Source organism: Schistocerca americana, unplaced genomic scaffold (assembly GCF_021461395.2).
Source record: "Schistocerca americana isolate TAMUIC-IGC-003095 unplaced genomic scaffold, iqSchAmer2.1 HiC_scaffold_1733, whole genome shotgun sequence".
NCBI lineage: Eukaryota > Metazoa > Arthropoda > Insecta > Orthoptera > Acrididae > Schistocerca > Schistocerca americana.
In genome coordinates this window covers 1-5,000 of record NW_025725826.1, presented here as the reverse complement: position 1 = coordinate 5,000, position 5,000 = coordinate 1, and the positions used below count along the sequence as shown (strand labels likewise).

Here is a 5,000-nt window from a genome sequence, read left to right as displayed (position 1 = left end):
GCCTGTCCCTATTAATCATTACCTCGGGTTCCGAAAACCAACAAAATAGAACCGAGGTCCTATTCCATTATTCCATGCACACAGTATTCAGGCGGGCTTGCCTGCTTTAAGCACTCTAATTTGTTCAAAGTAAACGTGCCGGCCCACCGAGACACTCACTCAAGAGCACCCTGGTAGGATTGCAACGGGGTCCGCCTCGGGACGCACGAGCACGCACGAGGCGCGTCGCACGCCTTCAGCTCGCCCCACCGGCAGGACGTCCCACGATACATGCCAGTTAAACACCGACGGGCGGTGAACCAACAGCGTGGGACACAAATCCAACTACGAGCTTTTTAACCGCAACAACTTTAATATACGCTATTGGAGCTGGAATTACCGCGGCTGCTGGCACCAGACTTGCCCTCCAATAGATACTCGTTAAAGGATTTAAAGTGTACTCATTCCGATTACGGGGCCTCGGATGAGTCCCGTATCGTTATTTTTCGTCACTACCTCCCCGTGCCGGGAGTGGGTAATTTGCGCGCCTGCTGCCTTCCTTGGATGTGGTAGCCGTTTCTCAGGCTCCCTCTCCGGAATCGAACCCTGATTCCCCGTTACCCGTTACAACCATGGTAGGCGCAGAACCTACCATCGACAGTTGATAAGGCAGACATTTGAAAGATGCGTCGCCGGTACGAGGACCGTGCGATCAGCCCAAAGTTATTCAGAGTCACCAAGGCAAACGGACCGGACGAGCCGACCGATTGGTTTTGATCTAATAAAAGCGTCCCTTCCATCTCTGGTCGGGACTCTGTTTGCATGTATTAGCTCTAGAATTACCACAGTTATCCAAGTAACGTGGGTACGATCTAAGGAACCATAACTGATTTAATGAGCCATTCGCGGTTTCACCTTAATGCGGCTTGTACTGAGACATGCATGGCTTAATCTTTGAGACAAGCATATGACTACTGGCAGGATCAACCAGGGAGCTGCGTCAACTAGAGCTGAGCAGCCGGCCGCCCGGGAGTGTGTCCCGGGGGCCCGCGCGAACACGCAAGCGTCCGCTCAATTATTCTGCAAACAGGAGGAGGCTGAGCTCCCCTGCACAATACACCTCGAAACCCTCTCAGGTCCCGGCGGCGCGCAGCGCCGTCCTAAGTACTTGGTCGGGTTCGAGAGAGGCGCAATCGCCCGGAGTTTGGCGAGTAGACGCTTTAGGTGCGACCACCCGTGCTCCCAACTGAGCTTGCCGCTGCCGACAGAGGCCCGGGAGCGTGCTGTCGTGGCATTGCCGGCGGGAGACAACACGCGCCACCTACGGTGGCCGGCAGCTCCAACGCCAGCGCCACAGAAGGACAAAAGCCCCACTTGGGTGCCGAAGCGAACTCTCCCAGCACAGCGCACGCGCCAACACGTCCGCACAGCTGCGATACAATCCACCTGCGAGAACCGCAGAGGCGACCGAGCAGCAGACGGCGTCGCGGCGCCGAGCGCCGGGCGGCGGCGCATCCTCAGCGCACACAGTCCTCAATCGGACCAGCACACTGCAGATGTCCACCGCGCTTCGCACCGGGCCCGCGAGGACCTACTTTGGCCGCACGGCGCCGCGTGCAGGGTGCGCCGGCGCGCAGCTGCGCCGCCTGCCGCCTCCGTCGGCCGGCGCGCCTGCCACTGGCCGCCCCCACCAGCCGGCTGTAGCGCGTGCGCCCACGCACCGCGCGGCCAGCACGCCGGAAGGCCCCCCCTCACCGGCCGGGGACGGTCCCACCCAGCCACCGCCGCGTATCGCTTCACACCCACATGCCATTCACGTTCGTGGGCATGGTGGGTATCGCTGAAACAACCGGTTGGTAGCTCAACCGATCGTCGCCATCACTGATTCACCTCTAGCGAGAACAACCGCACCACAACGGTTTACCAGTTCTTCATTTGCGTAACGTCACCAGCAAACGTAGACGTCCATCGCCATTTGCAAATTCAACGATTGTTGCATGCCTGTGTCAGGTGTCACGACACACTATGTCTGCCCACATACACGCAACAACATGTGCACGCTTCGCGAACACGTGGAAGGTGGCCCCCGTACGTATGCGATGTCCATTGCGCGAACGACTGTCAACCGGCCTCTGTCGCATGTCGCAGATGTGGAACGCAGTGCACCATGCTATCACGGTGTGTGAGAAGAGACGACTACGTCTGACAACACGCGCCACTACATCAACAGACGGCTCATGCTGATCGCCATCCACGGCATACCATACTGCAATCCAGCTCTTATAGGGAGACGACACGTAGCTGAGTGCACAATATTTGGACCGTATGGTTCGCCGTTGTTGGCGCAGTCGTGGTACGGTCACACATGTACCACGATGTATCATTCAGTACATGAGGACCAATGTGCGGTACAGTGTGTGATTTGGACGTACAACATCAGCGGACAGTTGCCACAAGCCGTACCACAACGTAGGCTGTGCTTCGCCATGCGAATGCCAATGAACAACTGCGAAGGGCATTGAGCATGTACGTCCTGCCGCCATCCGCATTACAGTGTATAGCTGCAAGGTGTTTAACATGAAGCGATACTCTGGGGACCGGGCAGTGCGAGTAGCAAACTATATTGCGGGGGTTGCAGTTAGGCAACACTACACTAATTTAACGCGTCGTATGACAATTACAGAGCAGGTTAAGGCCCAACGTGTGTTGGGTTAAGGCCCAACGTGTGTTGGGTTAAGGCCCAACGTGTGTTGGGTTAAGGCCCAACGTGTGTTGGGTTAAGGCCCAACGTGTGTTGGGTTAAGGCCCAACGTGTGTTGGGTTAAGGCCCAACGTGTGTTGGGTTAAGGCCCAACGTGTGTTGGGTTAAGGCCCAACGTGTGTTGGGTTAAGGCCCAACGTGTGTTGGGTTAAGGCCCAACGTGTGTTGGGTTAAGGCCCAACGTGTGTTGGGTTAAGGCCCAACGTGTGTTGGGTTAAGGCCCAACGTGTGTTGGGTTAAGGCCCAACGTGTGTTGGGTTAAGGCCCAACGTGTGTTGGGTTAAGGCCCAACGTGTGTTGGGTTAAGGCCCAACGTGTGTTGGGTTAAGGCCCAACGTGTGTTGGGTTAAGGCCCAACGTGTGTTGGGTTAAGGCGCAACATAGGTTAGGTTAAGGCGCAACATAGGTTAGGTTAAGGCGCAACATAGGTTAGGTTAAGGCGCAACATAGGTTAGGTTAAGGCGCAACATAGGTTAGGTTAAGGCGCAACATAGGTTAGGTTAAGGCGCAACATAGGTTAGGTTACGGCGCAACATAGGTTAGGTTAAGGCGCAACATAGGTTAGGTTAAGGCGCAACATAGGTTAGGTTACGGCGCAACATAGGTTAGGTTAAGGCGCAACATAGGTTAGGTTAAGGCGCAACATAGGTTAGGTTAAGGCGCAACATAGGTTAGGTTAAGGCGCAACATAGGTTAGGTTAAGGCGCAACATAGGTTAGGTTAAGGCGCAACATAGGTTAGGTTAAGGCGCAACATAGGTTAGGTTAAGGCGCAACATAGGTTAGGTTAAGGCGCAACATAGGTTAGGTTACGGCGCAACATAGGTTAGGTTAAGGCGCAACATAGGTTAGGTTAAGGCGCAACATAGGTTAGGTTAAGGCGCAACATAGGTTAGGTTATGGCGCAACATAGGTTAGGTTACGGCGCAACATAGGTTAGGTTACGGCGCAACATAGGTTAGGTTAAGGCGCAACATAGGTTAGGTTAAGGCGCAACATAGGTTAGGTTAAGGCGCAACATAGGTTAGGTTAAGGCGCAACATAGGTTAGGTTAAGGCGCAACATAGGTTAGGTTAAGGCGCAACATAGGTTAGGTTAAGGCGCAACATAGGTTAGGTTAAGGCGCAACATGGGTTAGGTTAAGGCGCAACATGGGTTAGGTTAAGGCGCAACATGGGTTAGGTTAAGGCGCAACATGGGTTAGGTTAAGGCGCAACATGGGTTAGGTTAAGGCGCAACATGGGTTAGGTTAAGGCGCAACATGGGTTAGGTTAAGGCGCAACATGGGTTAGGTTAAGGCGCAACATGGGTTAGGTTAAGGCGCAACATGGGTTAGGTTAAGGCGCAACATGGGTTAGGTTAAGGCGCAACATGGGTTAGGTTAAGGCGCAACATGGGTTAGGTTAAGGCGCAACATGGGTTAGGTTAAGGTACAATATGGGTTAGGTTAAGGTACAATATGGGTTAGGTTAAGGTACAATATGGGTTAGGTTAAGGTACAATATGGGTTAGGTTAAGGTACAATATGGGTTAGGTTAAGGTACAATATGGGTTAGGTTAAGGTACAATATGGGTTAGGTTAAGGTACAATATGGGTTAGGTTAAGGTACAATATGGGTTAGGTTAAGGTACAATATGGGTTAGGTTAAGGTACAATACGGGTTAGGTTAAGGTACAATACGGGTTAGGTTAAGGTACAATACGGGTTAGGTTAAGGTACAATACGGGTTAGGTTAAGGTACAATACGGGTTAGGTTAAGGTACAATACGGGTTAGGTTAAGGCACTTGGGGGGGGGGGGGGCCCGGTTTGTTGATTGTGATTATCGTAAGTAAATGACTGCGGCATCATCTGATTTGCCACGTCAGGGTGCACCTTTGGCTCATAACAGGCGGCGCTCTGATTCCATGCTTGTGGCAGACCTGTGTCTTTCATTCCTGCCATTGTTTGTGTGGTGTGACAGGAGGCAGTATTGTGATGTTGGGTGCACCCCTGTCTGGGACATGTGTGGGTGTTGGTGGCTTAGCTGAGCAATGGTGGTTGTCGGAAGGGTGGGATATTCTGTTTTCCGAGTGGACCTCCCGGTCTGGTTATGATAGTGTGGATTGTCTAATGTGGCAGAGAGGATGCACTGGGTGTTGTTCCATGCTGGTGCTTACATATTGTCTGTGTGCCTGTTACAGGCAGAGAGTAGTGCGTGATAAGAGTGTCTGGCTGACGTGTGATTGTGAGCAGAGTCTTTCAGCATGTATACGGACATTC

General features: G+C 53.0%; 1 non-coding gene across 1 annotated transcript in view; it reads right to left on the bottom strand.

The window, feature by feature from the left end:
- The window catches only part of LOC124571560, a 1,910-nt gene extending 937 nt beyond the window's left edge, over nucleotides 1–973 (bottom strand). Inside the window, exon 1 of the ribosomal RNA XR_006971900.1 lies at nucleotides 1–973. This exon is cut by the window's left edge and continues 937 nt beyond it. This is a non-coding gene — a ribosomal RNA (small subunit ribosomal RNA).
- Between the last annotated feature and the right edge of the window lie 4,027 nt (nucleotides 974–5,000).